Genomic DNA, 14,868 nt, shown 5'->3' on the forward strand with positions numbered 1-14,868 from the left:
TGACTTCTTGATGCGAAAGACAATCAGTGACATGGTTCTTTTAACAAAGACATCACCGAAGGGTAAAAGAAACTCACCAGATTGATATACTGAGTTCAGAAAGTGAACCCAAGTTAAGAAAAAAAAAATATTCCATATTAAATGCCAAGTCTGTATATATGTATATATATATATATATATATATATATATATATATATATATATATATATATATATATATATATATATATATATATATATATATATATATTTGTTCATTCAGGCAATGAACTTTCACCTTCATGATATATACAGTGTACATATGCATGTATGTATGTATATATGCATGTATGTATATATATGTATGTATATATATATATATATATATTGTTACAGCTATTGGTTTAAGGTCGTACGAGGGGAATTCTCAGTTCCCCTCTGACTTACCGGGATTGAGGCCACCAATCATGAATAACTCCGTGTCATGGCAGGTTGCTGGGCAACCGCAAATGCCAATTGGTCTTCCAGCTTACCCCAGGGTCCTCCATCTGGCAATCATTTACCTGAGTCACGTGGCTTTCAAATCGTGGGGATTCACCCTCGGTTATGCACCAATCTTATCTTAATTAGGGCGGCCTAGCTTACCGCTGGTGCATATCAGACTTGGATACGAGTCAATCAATTGGGAAATTATAACCTCCCAGACTAACCCATGTGAGAACAGTGCTGGATCAATGATGGAAAAGACGAACTTGGACAGATTGGAAAGGAAGTTCAACAACAAGGATTTATTATGTAAAAACAGAACCAATAATGTAAAATGTGGAATGCTGGGTCATGCAGGCAGGGAACTGAAGGACTTTAATGTTCATCAAAGTGATCACATGAATCAAAAAGGTGGAATGCAAAGAATGTAGATCAAAATGTACAGGGAATTGCAAGAAATGAAGAGTGCAGCATTATTTATGGCAAAGTGAAATGGACAAGATGCAGAACTGAACCCTATGCCTTTCTTACCGGCTATATACAAGACCTGGTTAGCCAATCAGACCATCAGCGGAGGGGAGAGATAAGAATAGAAATAGGAGAGAAAGAACAAGGGTTATTGGCCTCTTTATCTTACCGGGCAGGAGCAATTGTGCCTCCGCTACCCAAATGCTAAAAGGAGCGGTTGAAGTGAGGAATACTGTGGGTGTCTAGGTAGCGGGATCATAAATGTGCGGGGTGGGTGCATGCCTTGCATGTGGTGTGAAGAAGGGGGTGTGAAAGGAATCCGTGAAGGTGTGTATCAATGGCCATTCGAGGAGTATGGCCACGGCAAAGCCACTAATTCGTGGTGCCTTTTTACATTTGTTGTTGCTCTTGAGTTCAAGTAGAACGATTTTACATACTCGTACAAAAAGCCAAGAAAAGAATGCATGCGAGAATAGCCTACTGTGTGAGAGTTCTAAGAGAATGTGTATGTGTGGCTTGGTTTGGCCCTAAAATAAGCTCTGCACCATGCCTGCTCGGTTTGTCCACCACTTTGGCTCCCAGCTCCGACCCGCCAACGTGAGCACCACCCACCAAGCACAGATCGTCCACTCTTGAAGCACCGAGGACTGCATGAGCACAAGAGTAAAGTTGACCGCAGGACCAAGCCAAGAACCACCGCGCTGAGTAGCTGCCGTCACGGCTCTTTTATAATCCCTTAGCAGGGGCGGGGCTCAATATAGGATCAAAACGGTGTCTTGGTGTAAATATGGCCGCCAATTGGTGTATTACCACTTTAGCCATGCCCCTGCCAGACCTCTGCAATGATTCCTGCCCAGTTGGTTGCCCAGACACGGCACGCAAATGAGATCGTAATTACTTGTGGGAGCAATCAGAGCGGATTTTGTATCCACACCACATGATGTGGTGTTGATACATAAGAGATTGAGGTATAGGGTGTCCGGAGAATGGAAGCGTTTGCTGCTGCTCTCTGCATTACCTTCCCTGCGGTTCCAAGCTGTGGTGCACATCCGTGGTGTACGTAGATGAGATGATGATGGAGGAGGAATGTGGGTAGTCCGTGTGTGGTTGAGGCGACGTTATAGTTATTGGATGGTGAGATTTTAATAATAATCTTTATTGTCCCATATCCAGTGAAATTCTTCTTTGGTGACACCATAAGTTTAACCATTAGAAAAAACAAACCATCAAAGGGAATAAGAAAACAGGGGAAAAAAATATGGAAGATGGACTGAACGGCAAAATGGTTAGGAATTCGAACTTAGCACTTGAATGGCACGTGGCACAAATGACTTTTTGAAATGTTCTTCATCATCTGCCTAACATGAAAGCGTCTAAATGATGGCAGTTTTTTGGGGTCATGGAGCAATGAACAGCGTGTATAATGAATGCTCTAATGCAATGGAAATTAACATGTGAATAAAACCTAAGTGTAAATAAAAATGTGTATTAATTATTCATAAATGTTGTGTACCTATGGGGTCATGTAAAATAAGGTTGGGGGGATAAAGCAAGGTTGCCATTAGGTTTTGGCACGCTATTCAAACCAGCTTTAGGCGCGATATTCAAATGGGCTCACGCCCGTGTTACACAGCTCGTGCCACGAAGCTCCTAAATAAATAAAAATTACCCCCTAGGAAATGGGGAGAAAAGGGGAAAACCTCTCTAATCCTCACCAACGCATTGTATCACAACGCATTGTATCCAACTACACAAGGGGAAGGGATTACTCTGGTCTTATACCATGAAAATAACTACACTGAGGGACCTGTATGTTGGGTGCCATTGCCTTCGGGTCCATTTCCTCGAATCGCAACAATATATTGTCTTTACGAGTGACCTTTTTGAGAAATCTATTGTTGTCCAAAATATTTTCCTTTATGGAATTCTTCTAAATATTGTTTCTGTTTTCTATTTATTTTATTCCTGTACAAATCATCTGCTTGCTTTGTCAAAGTCCTGTTTACAGTCATGGTTATAATGGTGTGCTGTCAGTTCTGCTGTTTCCCTTCCCCTGAGAGTACAATTATAAACCATAATGTGTTATGACATTTGTTTTAAGAACTAGCACTCAGCCACCATAGTCTCTTCATCTCGGCCTCATTTCCTTTATGATAAAGGAAAGCTTTATTATCAGAAAGGGAGTGTTAGAAAACAACTTGAGGTGTCCAAGTATCATACCTTTGTCTTAAAATAGATGTTTATTTCAAGTCTTAAAAGTCGGATTTCATCTGGAGAATTTTCAAATGTCAAAGGTGGTCTGTGTCAATGTTGAGAGAGATATTCCCTTAAATTGCCAAAAAATACAACCACTAGAAGAAAGGGCAATAGAAACTAGATATCTGCAATCACAGAACGATGGCCAAGGGATCGCCAAGAGCCCAACATCATGAAAATCGGAGGAAAATTGTTCAGGTTATGATCGAAAAGGTGTTTTTTGTTAATTAGGTCGCAATCTGAAAAAAGTAGGTCAAGGACACTGATCAAACATCAGGTGCACAACTTCAGTGCGGGTACACAATTATGTTGCAAGGATGTCTTGGCAGGCCAAGCAGGCTTTGAGATTCTGCATTGGTAAAATTGAGAGATGACAAAAAATGTATTTCTTGAGTGATGAGTGAAAGATGACAAAATTAGCCCATGACCTTCAAAATTAAGTCAAGGTCAAAAATTATGTTAACCCACATACTTTCTATTCATATTATTGATGCAAAATTTCATTTTCAAAAGTCGCAGCCGTCTCTGAGATAAATACAGCTCAGAAATTGGGAGTGCAGGAAGAAAAACCTAAATGGTGGTTTAGTACTCCTCGGGGTCTAATAAACTCTCAGGAACTCTCTCAAATTGGGGGCACTAATTGTGGAAACAAACCCTACCACAGCTTCAGCCTGCCCTATCCTATAGGGGGAGACTTATTGATATTTAAGTGTTTTGATGTTATTTGTCTGGCACTTCAGAATACATGATACATTAACTGCATTTGAAACATGAAGGAATAAGTCGATGTGTATGGTATGGTAAAGAGATCCTATTCTCTGGGCTGGTGCTCCTGCCTCACACCGAGCTCGGCTTCACGCTGTAGAAACCAAAGCTTTTAGAATCATTGGTATCTCCTGCAATGAAGCTGATTCTGAGGGCTTGTCACGCGCTCACCGCAGCCTCCTTCAAATTTCGATTTCTTTCCTGAAAGTCCTTGCAGTGTCCATCTTGAGTATCTTGTGTACCCCGCCCAACCATCTCTTTCACAGGTCTCCCGTTGTCCCTGTTCTCTACTGGTGTTGTATTTCCCTCTCCCCCCCCCCCCCCCTTCCTCTAATCTCCCGCTCCCTTTATTATATCTTCCATGTTTTAGCTCTTATACTGTCGTGGACAAAAATATTGGCACCCTTGCACTTTTTTCAAATAATGAACCATTTCTTCCAGAAAATTGTTGAAATTAATAAATATTTTGGAATCCACACATGCATGTCTTTGGTTTGCAGTGGAACAAAAAAAATCTTGGCTTATTCCACACAGAAATCCTAAAATTGGCCAGACAATATATTATTGACACCTTTTAGAAGTTGTTAGAAATAATTAGATTTCAAGCAGGTGATTCTCCTTTACTTTGGAATTGAACTCACCACAAGGTGCCTGCAATATAAAAAATCACTCATTCAACCAGTTTGAATAAAGAAAAGGAGTCATTCTGCTGTTTTGTGTCACTGTGAGTACCACAATGAGCATGGAGAAAAGAAAGAAAACCAGAGAGTTTTGTGAGGATGTCAGACACAAGATTTTAGCGAAGCATGGACAATCTAAGGCTGCAAGGCTAAAAGTCCATCTCCAGAGACCTTGATGTTTCTTTGTCCACCGTACGCAATGTTATCAGGAAGTTTGTGGCCCATGGCACTGTAGCCAACCTCCCTGGATGTGGCCGCAAGAGAAAACTTGTTCAAAGATTGCAGCAAAGGATTGTTTGAATGGTGCAGAAAGCACTTCGATCAACTGCCAAACAGATTCAAGCTGACCTTCAGACGCAAGGTACGACAGTTTCAACTCGCACCATCTGTCGCCAACTCAAAGAAAGGGGGTTCTATGGTAGGAGACACAGGAGGACCCCACTGCTGAGAAAGCCTGACTGGAGTTTTCCAAAACACACCTGAACAAGCCAAAATCCTTCTGGGAGAATGTCCAGAGGACAGATGAGACCAAATTAGAGCTTTTTGGTAAAGCACATCATCTCTATGTTTACAGAAAACAAAATGAAGCCTTCAAAGAAAAAAACACCTTCCCTACAGTCAAACATGGAGGAGGTTCAGTGATGTTTTGGGATTGCTGTGCTGCCTCTGGCACTAGGTGCCTTGACTGTGTGCATGGCATCATGAAATCAGGAGATTACCAAGACATTTTGGAGCGCAATGTTCAACCCAGTTTCAGAAAGCTGGGTCTCCATCGAAGGTCATGGGTCCTGCAGCAGGACAATTACCCCAAAACACACTTCAAAAAGCACCCAGGAATGGTTCAAGACAAAACGCTGGACTGTTGTGAAGTGGCCAGCAAAGAGTCCAGATCTAAATCCCATTGAACACCCGTGAGGAGATCTGAAAACAGCAGTTGAGTGAAGGCACCCTTCAAATATGCGAGAACTGGAGCAGTCTGCACAAGAAGAATGGGCCAAACTATCAGTAGAAAGGTGTAGGAAGCTCATTCCTGGCTATAGGAAGCACTTGACTGCAGTTATTTTGTCCAAATGCTGTGCTACCAAATTTACAAATGCTGTGCTACCAAATATTAAAGTCTAGGGTGTCAATAATTTTGTCAATGCCATTTCTTTTTATTTTCTGATTTAAAAGGATATATTAAGTTCTGAATCAAAAGCAAAGGTTCTGTAATATTAACAGTGAAATAAAGAATTGTGGAGATCAAATACTTTTGTCAATTTCAACTTTTTGGGGAGAAAATTGTGAGTTATTTGAAAAAAGTGCAAGGGTGCCAATGTTTTTTCCCACGACTGTATGAGCCTCAAGTATACAAAAAAAATCATATATTAAAGATGACCGACCACATTGCTTTCAGGGTGAGCATATTCCTTTCTTCCCTCATTAAGTGTCTTCACTACCAATGCTTCTTCAACTTTTCATTCACTTTCTCATCACTCTTTCGGAAGGCTACTCACAGGCATTTGTGCCGCTCCCTTCTTGCTGGAGTAACATATCTGCAGGGATAGAAACTGAGCCACCCTGCTGCCCCCAGCTAGTCCTGGGAGACCCATGAGCCCCCTGTACAATTTGCACACAATTGACGCAGACTCAGCATGCATGTCATTGGGGACAGGCTCAGCATGCATGTCAATGGGGACAGGCTCAGCATGCTTGTCAATGGGGACAGGCTCAGCACGCATGTCAATATCAATGGGGAGAGCCTCAGCACCCATGTCAATATCAATGGGGACAGCCTCAGCACGCATGTCAATGGGGACAGCCTCAGCACACACGTCAATGTCAATGGGGACAGCCTCAGCACACATGTCAATGTCAATGGGGACAGCGTCAGCACACGTCAATGTCAATGGGAACAGCCTCAGCACGCATGTCAATGGGGACAACCTCAGCACAGATGACAATGTCAATGGGGACAGCCTCAGCACACATGTCAATGGGGACAGCCTCAGCATACATGTCAATGGGGACAGCCTCAGCACACATGTCAATGCGGACAGCCTCAGCACACATGTCAATGGGGACAGCCTCAGCACACATGTCAATGTCAATGGGGACAGCCTCAGCACACATGTCAATGTCAATGGGGACAGCCTCAGCACACATGTCAATGTCAATGGGGACAGCCTCAGCACACATGTCAATGGGGACAGCCTCAGCACACATGTCAATGGGGACAGCCTCAGCACACATGAGCCAACCCTTCTCCCGGCACTCTGCCTCCAGCTCACTGTACTTTCCTCTCTTCCTCTCGTGCACCTCCTCCATGTTCTCTTCCCAAGGTACAGACAATTCCCCTAAGATGACCTGTATTGTTGCACCTGACTACATGACAATGTCAGGCCGCAACCTTGTCACACAGATCTCCTCTGGGAATACCAATTGTGGCTTTAGGTCTGCCACCACTTGCCAATCACAAGCATCTGACAGCCCTCTTGCTTTCCACCTCCTCCTCTTTCCACCTCTTACCACTTGGCCCTCTTGGACGAACAACACCTCTCCCCCATTGGTCTCCTTCTCCACTCTTCTCTCTCTCTCTCTCTCTCTCTCTCTCTCTCTCTCTCTCTCTCGATCTCAGCACCTCTTGTTGCACCATCTGCACTACCACTGCCAGCACTTGGTCATGCCAACACCTGTATCTTCCTGTTTCCAATGCTATTGAGCATGCACTGAGTGCATGCTGCACCGTTGCCAAACCTCCACATCAAGAACATCTCTCTTCCTGCAACAACCCCCACAGGATATGTAAATCCTTCTAAAATTGCAAGTCAATCAGATAAGGGCACAAAAAGGTCGATTTGTGTGTTTGGGTACATGGTACTTACTCCTCAGTCACATTTGCGCTACGGCTAGGATACGGCGGCCGTACCCCCCCCTAAATTGACAGAAGTGTGCGGCGGCCGCAGAGTTTCTGAGGTGGCCTCAGGGTGGCCCTAGGGCATATGGCTATCTTTTACAGGCCGTAGGGGTCGCCGTGGAATTATAGCACGGAGTTGTAACTTTTTGCATTTCTAGGTCGGCCGTAGCAATTCGACAAGCCGTAGCCATGACAACTGTAAGTGCTGTTATACATATGAAAAAGAACTGGTATATATACCCACTCGTTACCGTCCGTCTGGCCGCACGTTCGCCTTAGGGCCCCCCTGCGGTCGCCTTGCGGGCACCTTGAGGCTACCTTGCGTCTGCCTTGAAAATTCTATGGCTGCCGCAGGGATGCCCTAAGGTCACCGTGCGACATCAAATCAAAGACCGTACGGCACCCCCACGTTTTCGGTCTCCACAATTTCTAAATACCCCGTGCGGCTACCCGAAAAATAAAAACATATGTGACTGCTACATTGTGTGACCGTGGAAATACTGCGGCCGCCCTATAATTGCTCGTGGCCGTAGATTTTTTAGACCCTAAGGCCGCGGAGCCAAATGTGACTGAAGCATTACTTACATGCTATGTCATTATAAAAATTACCCGCAGCAAAACTATCCTCGAGATGACGTAGCGGGTCATGTGGGTAATCAAATAGCCTTTTTGGGGGTGGGGGGTTGGTGGTCGGGGCCAATCGAGCATAAGAGGACACCCAAAAACATTGATATCTTCCTTCCAAGATATTTTTTCAAAAAAGAACAACGATTAAGTGTAAAGCGAAGCCATATCTATTAGTTAAACCAAACATGATTTTCTGTATCTGTGGCCCTTTAAATAATTAGTGTAGATTGTTTAAAAAAAAAAAAAATTGCGTAATTTGAAGCAAGTATCTCTTTAGATCTTGAGGCAATAATTTTTTGTATAAAGTCTTCCAAAACGTCTTTTATAAGCCATCAATGAAGTACGTATAGAACTATATTAGCATGTGAAAGGCAAAGCCCGCCCACATCCGTTCGTATTCAGTCGTCTTCTTCTTCTTCTGAATGCTCAAAATAATTAAAACAGTTTTAAAAAAATACAAAATGAAAATGAATGATGTTATGCAGCCTTGACCTCAGAGCTTTAGATTTAAAAAAAATCAGCTTCTAGCTTTTGATTGATGAACCAATTCTGCGACCCAATATGTAAATTGTTAAAATGTCAGGTTAATTTTATGAAAATTGATGGTTTTATGCAAGCTTGACCTTTGACCTTTTGATCAAAAAACAAACAAACAATCGACTCCTACCTTTTGATTAGTGAACCATTCCAGTGCCCCGGTATGCAACTTCCTGAAATTTCAGGTCAATTGGGTGAAAATTGGTGATTTTATGCAATCTTGACCTTTGTCATTTTGATCTATAAAAAACAACAATTGGCTTGTTGCTTTTGATTGTTGAACCAACTCAGTGTCCCAGGATGCAAGTTATTAACGTTTCTAGCCAATCGGATGAAAATTGACAATTTTATGTGACGCTGACCTTTGACCATTTGACCAAATTATGAATTTGCCTCCTCCATATTCTCATAATAAAGCTTTGTTGAAAATTTGATGACAAAACTCAACCAACCGTTAACCTTTCGACCTTTTGACCAAATTATTAATTTGGCTTCTCCATATTATCATAATAAAGCTTTGTTGAAAATTTGACTCAAATGGTAAATTGAAATTTCAGTTCAACTGGATGAAAATTGACGATTTTATGTGGTGCTGACCTTTGACCTTTTAACCTTTTGACAAAATTCTTAATTTGCCTTCTCCATATCTTACTATAATTCACCAAATGTCCGCCTGTCTGTTCGAAGGTACCGTAAAAACTGCTGAACCGATCGCAAATATATTTTGGGTGGGTAATCCTGCGACCCCTGGGAGTAAAATAGGCTATTTAGTTTTCCCAATTTCAGCTTTGGTCTCCAGCATTCTCAGGTTTGGACTCCCACATAACATTCACGTTCGCATAACGTTCATTGTGACGATGTTCTCATTGTGACGATCTTACTATAATTCACCAAATGTCCATCTGTCTGTCTGTTCGAAGGTACCATAAAAACTGCTGAACCGATCGCAAAGATATTTTGGGTGGGTAATCCTGGGATCTCCAGGAGTAAAATAGGCTATTTAGTTTTCCCAATTTCAGATTTGGTCTCCAGCATTCTCAGGTTTGGACTCCCACATAACATTCGCGTTCGGATAACTTTCATTGTGACGATGTTCTCATTGTGACGATGTTGTGACGATGTATGTGTTCACGGTAGTGTTTGACGTGACGGTGTGAACGTAATTTCGTAATGTTTTTCGTTTTGCAATCCTTTAATGAACGTTTAATGTTTAATGAACGTTTAATGCCCTTCGATGTCCGGGGCCGCACGCGCATTACACTGGACGGGCCAGCGTGTACCTTGCCCTTCGCCGTTAGGCTCGGGTAAACCACTGAGCCCCATCCGTGATGGGGACTGGGGCTTGAGACAGTGTCCCACGAACGAGGAATTCCCAGTAAGCGCGAGTCATCAGCTCGCGTTGATTAAGTCCCTGCCCTTTGTACACACCGTCCGTCGCCGCACAAACATCACAATGAAACACAATCACAATTCACATATTCGTGCAATTCGAGAAAAGGAACTTTTATCAGCAATGTCGTCTATCCTGAAGTTCTAAGCTGAAGAAGAGGTACAGAATCGTTCAATTCTTTTCCCTAAAGAAAAGCGTACAGTTAATATCACGATTTGAAACACGATGGAATAATATTTACCGATATGAACAGTGATGTGGCTTTTATTGAAATTCTAAAGATACCGTTTTGATTTTGATGATTTACGTGTGATATGATTTGACAGATGTTTATATGAATCGTTAAAAAAAAAATTCTGCCTTCAATTTCTGATATTTTGCCTTTTCATTTCGGCTTCCCAATTGAAGCCCCGCCCATTGGGCGGGTACTGCAGCTAGTTATCATAATAAAGCTTTGTTGAAAATTTGATGACAAAACTCAAATGGTAAATTGAAATTTCAGGTCAACTCGATGAAAATTGATGATTTTATGTGGTGCTGACCTTTGACCTTTTGACAAAATTATTAATTTGCCTTCTCCATTTTATCATAATAGAGCTTTCGTGAAAATTTGATGACAATAACTCCAATGGTAAAAAAAAAAAGTTACGGCCCTTACAGACACACACACACACACACACACACACACACACACACACACACACACACACACACACACACACACACACACACAACACACACACACACATACACACACACACACACACACACATACACGCATACACAGAAAGACACAAAGAAGTGATCACAATACCCCGTCTCCTGCTGTGCAGGGGACGGGCTAAATATGTGAAACACTCTCTCCATGCATAATACATAGGTATCTTTTATAATGACCAATTTAGTTAAAGCTAGAAATTCAAAGCTAAATGTACGTGTGCTAAGTATCAACACCGGTAAGTCATAAGATTTTCTGCCCCAAAAAAATCCCCAATTAGTGTAAAAATCAAATTATCGTCAATGCACCGACTGATCCTCAATGGCCACCTGGCGTTACATTCTCTCCAAGAGGCTGTATCGTAGTTGTGTAACGATTCTGCCTGTGCTTTTGCGCTTATTATTTAGAGGACAGATTTGTGAAGGTTGGAGCACCCGATATAACGGATATCCTCAGCAACAACAAACCAACGACTCCCAAGACTGGATCCTGCAAAGCTGAGCCTTGTTCGGGAGAGACAAAGTCCCACGTCTTCTGTGCGGCATCAATAACGTCCGGGTTTTAAGTGCACCCGGCCCAGCGTTTATTGTTTTAGAAAGGCAAGCCTTTTCATTTCGCGAATTGATTTCTATTCTCCGGCAGAATAACAATCTGGCGTTTCCCTCTCACCCGCTTCGCATGGGAATTGATATAAAACGTCCAAATCTACGGTGCCGAACACTGCGCTCTTCCCACGAGATAGCTAAACATGTCCACGACGTATGTTCACTCTTTTCGCAAACGGCGCGCGTCCGTCCCCTTCCAAAACGATTGCTGCAGACACAGACTCTGATATAAGTGTGGAATAAATCTGTCTTTTGTTTTGCTTAACTAAGAGAAGTGGTGGAGATTGAGTCACGCATGCGCGCAAGTGGTCAACTTTTACTAATACCAGTGGGGTGTGTTTACTCATTGTGTAAACAATAACAAACGTGCTTTGCACGTAAGTACGTAATAAATAGAAGCTTTATGATTATAGGCAAGCATCACCGACCTGCTGATAGATATCAATTCAGGTTTTTATTATTATTATTACTATTTTACGGATACATTTACTGTTTTTACGTAAATTTTCATTAAGATTTTTATTTTAGTGTACATTCATATAAATTACAATTTTGAAATGCTAGATATTGATTGAGGTTTGTTTGTTTTGTTTTGTTTTTACGGGTGCTTTTACGGGTTTTTTTTTTTAACGTATATTTTCAGTTATGGACGCTTTCCGGCGGTTCTGGGATTTTCCCCAGTGTACCAGATTCGATGTCCGTCGGCACGGCAAATTTCAGCTTTCGACGTCACCCAGAAGGTACCGAACATTAATATCATAGTCGGGTCATATCCAGGACTCCCTTGACCATGGAGAGCATAAGTTCGTTTGAGGATGGATTTTGGTACTTTGGGGTATTTAGAAAAAAATGAGCTCCTATGCCCCTCCCAAAAGTGTGCGCTAACTCCACCAGAGGGCAAAATCCAAAATGGCCGCTGGCGGCCATCTTGGAGATTACACAATTACATATCTCTTGAGTAAAATGACTTACAGACATGGAATAAGTGTCGTTTTTGACTAATTTAATGACCAGGAGTCCATTCCAGTGGGTTTTTTTTCATTTCATGGTCATCATGGTCATTTCATGGTCATTTCATGATTTCATGGCCATTGCCAGGATTATTCCACGTTTTCTCTGGATTTGCACATCATTCTGAGGAGGAATCACTTCACGTTGTGGGGGCTCACCTCTTTTGGTTGTTTTGTATGGGTTTCCCTGCATTTCAGTCACAAAATCCTTTAGGGTTGCAGAGACTTCCTTTGAGCTCTTTACCCTCTCAGTAGCCAAGTCCCGCTTAATTTCCCCTGTTGCCGGTTGTACATACATCACGTTTGTGCGATGTAATGTTCCACCTCCGGTGAAAGTATCATTCTTGAAATCATCATTAGCAATGATGGCGATGGCAGGTTTTCCTTCTGCTATCTCATAGGGGCATATAGAAGAAAGTTGCAGGTCGTGCGCTGCCCACACATCATGAAGAAGTAGGACATCTGCATAGCTGATGCCAATGCCATCTTTATGGAGGATGTCTTCCAGGCTTGCAGCTCCTTGTTTTTAGTGAGCCCATGTAGTGTCATACTCAGGTTTATGCTGCATGTTGTCCGACGGCCAGTGACATACTGTGTCAATAGCGAAGCCACGGAGAGTGTTTTGGGGCTTAAATCGATATCACCTTTCGCTGGTTTCTTCAACCAAGTTACGAGCTGTAAAAGCAACTCACTGAGGTTCTCTTTCTGTTGGCGGCCATCTTGGATTTCACATCGAAGATGACCATGAATGAAGATGAATGAAAAAATAACCACTGGAATGGACTCCTGGTCATTAAATTAGTCAAAAACGACACTTATTCCATGTCTGTAAGTAATTTTACTCAAGAGATATGTAATTGTGTAATTTCCAAGATGGCCGCCAGCGGCAATTTTGGATTTTGCCCTCTGGTGGAGTTAGCCCACACTTTTGGGAGGGGCATAGGAGCTCATTTTTTTCTAAATACCCCAAAGTACCAAAATCCATCCTCAAACGAACTTGTGCTCTCCATGGTCACGGGAGTCCTGGATATGACCCTACTATCAGTCAGTCATTGGTTAGAAAGATCTTCTTGTGTGTGTGTGTGTGTGTGTGTGTGTGTGTGTGTTTGTATATATTTAACTAAGGAAGCACACTAACCCTATGACGAATGACGCTGACGTCATGCACATAAATTATACCAACACATCACCTCCAAACGAGAGGCATCTGCGTGGTAGGCCTACTCAAGTCTATGCAGACTGACATTAAAGCTCTATGGTCACAAATAGACAAAGGCAAAGATGTCGATCTAGATTTCGCCCTTGTTATGAGCTCATCAGGACAACATACTGCGAATTGTTTATTTGTGACATCAGTGTCATGTCATAGGGTTAGTGTGCTTCCTTAGTTAAATTTAATATTCCTGACTGTAAACCTCCTAATGATCGAGGAGCAGAGCAGAGACAATGTGTCAGCGTGGCAGGCTACACTTGTTGCTAACAGGTTGTGCAGCAATTGCTGGGGTGAGACTCAATCTGTGCCTTGCTTCCCAGTCAAGTTAGGGGGTTCAACCTGCACGCACACACACACACACACACACACACACACACACACACACACACACACACACACACACACACTATGTCATTTACCGAACATTAATATCATTCAGTCATTGGTTAGAAAGATCTTCTTATGTATATAAATATATATATACATATATATACATACATATATGATATGTCCTTATTAATAAATTAAGTGTTATATTGACCTTACAGTCTGGTTTTCCTCGTATGTGGGGTGTTCAAAAGGTTATACGAATAAGATCCCCAAATAGTCCAGGAAACACCATAAAGTATAATGAGGCATATACAGTATACAAATAAAAATCCACTGAAGCAATCTATTCCCAATTATATATACTGTCAGACCCCGCTATTCGCGGTTCCACTATTCACGGGTTCCGCGTATTCGTGGGTGATAAAATGTGACCTGTTTCTCGATTCGTGGATTGTCCCTCAATGATTGGAAAAGTGTCCCTCAAGTTCCCGGTTTCTTTCCTATTCGTGGCCATGTTCCGTGAATTTGCAGGGTTTTTTTCTTCCTATTCGCTGCTAGCCCTGGTGTTGGGCTAGCGGCTAGGGTGCCGGTTTAGGATCCTAGGATCCTGAGTTCGAATCCCGGTCAATCGCTGAATTAACGCCAGGGGGGTTGACTCAGCCTGTCATCTAACGCCAGGGGGGTTGACTCAGCCTGTTTACATCCCTTCCGAGGTCGGCAAATTGAGTACCAGTTCACTGGTAATTCCCTGCTTGTCGATTAAAGGCGGCAAAAAGGGTTGGCGTCAGGAAGGGCATCCGGCCGTAAAATATTGCTTCAAAAAGGGGACCGAAAAACAACAACAACCACAGTTCCCGAAAAAGGCCAACCCCCACTTGCGGGGAAAAATGGCCTCTAAAGGTGTTTTT

The sequence above is a fragment of the Myxine glutinosa genome, chromosome 10, assembly GCF_964187855.1.
Source record: "Myxine glutinosa chromosome 10, kmMyxGlut1.1, whole genome shotgun sequence".
NCBI lineage: Eukaryota > Metazoa > Chordata > Myxini > Myxiniformes > Myxinidae > Myxine > Myxine glutinosa.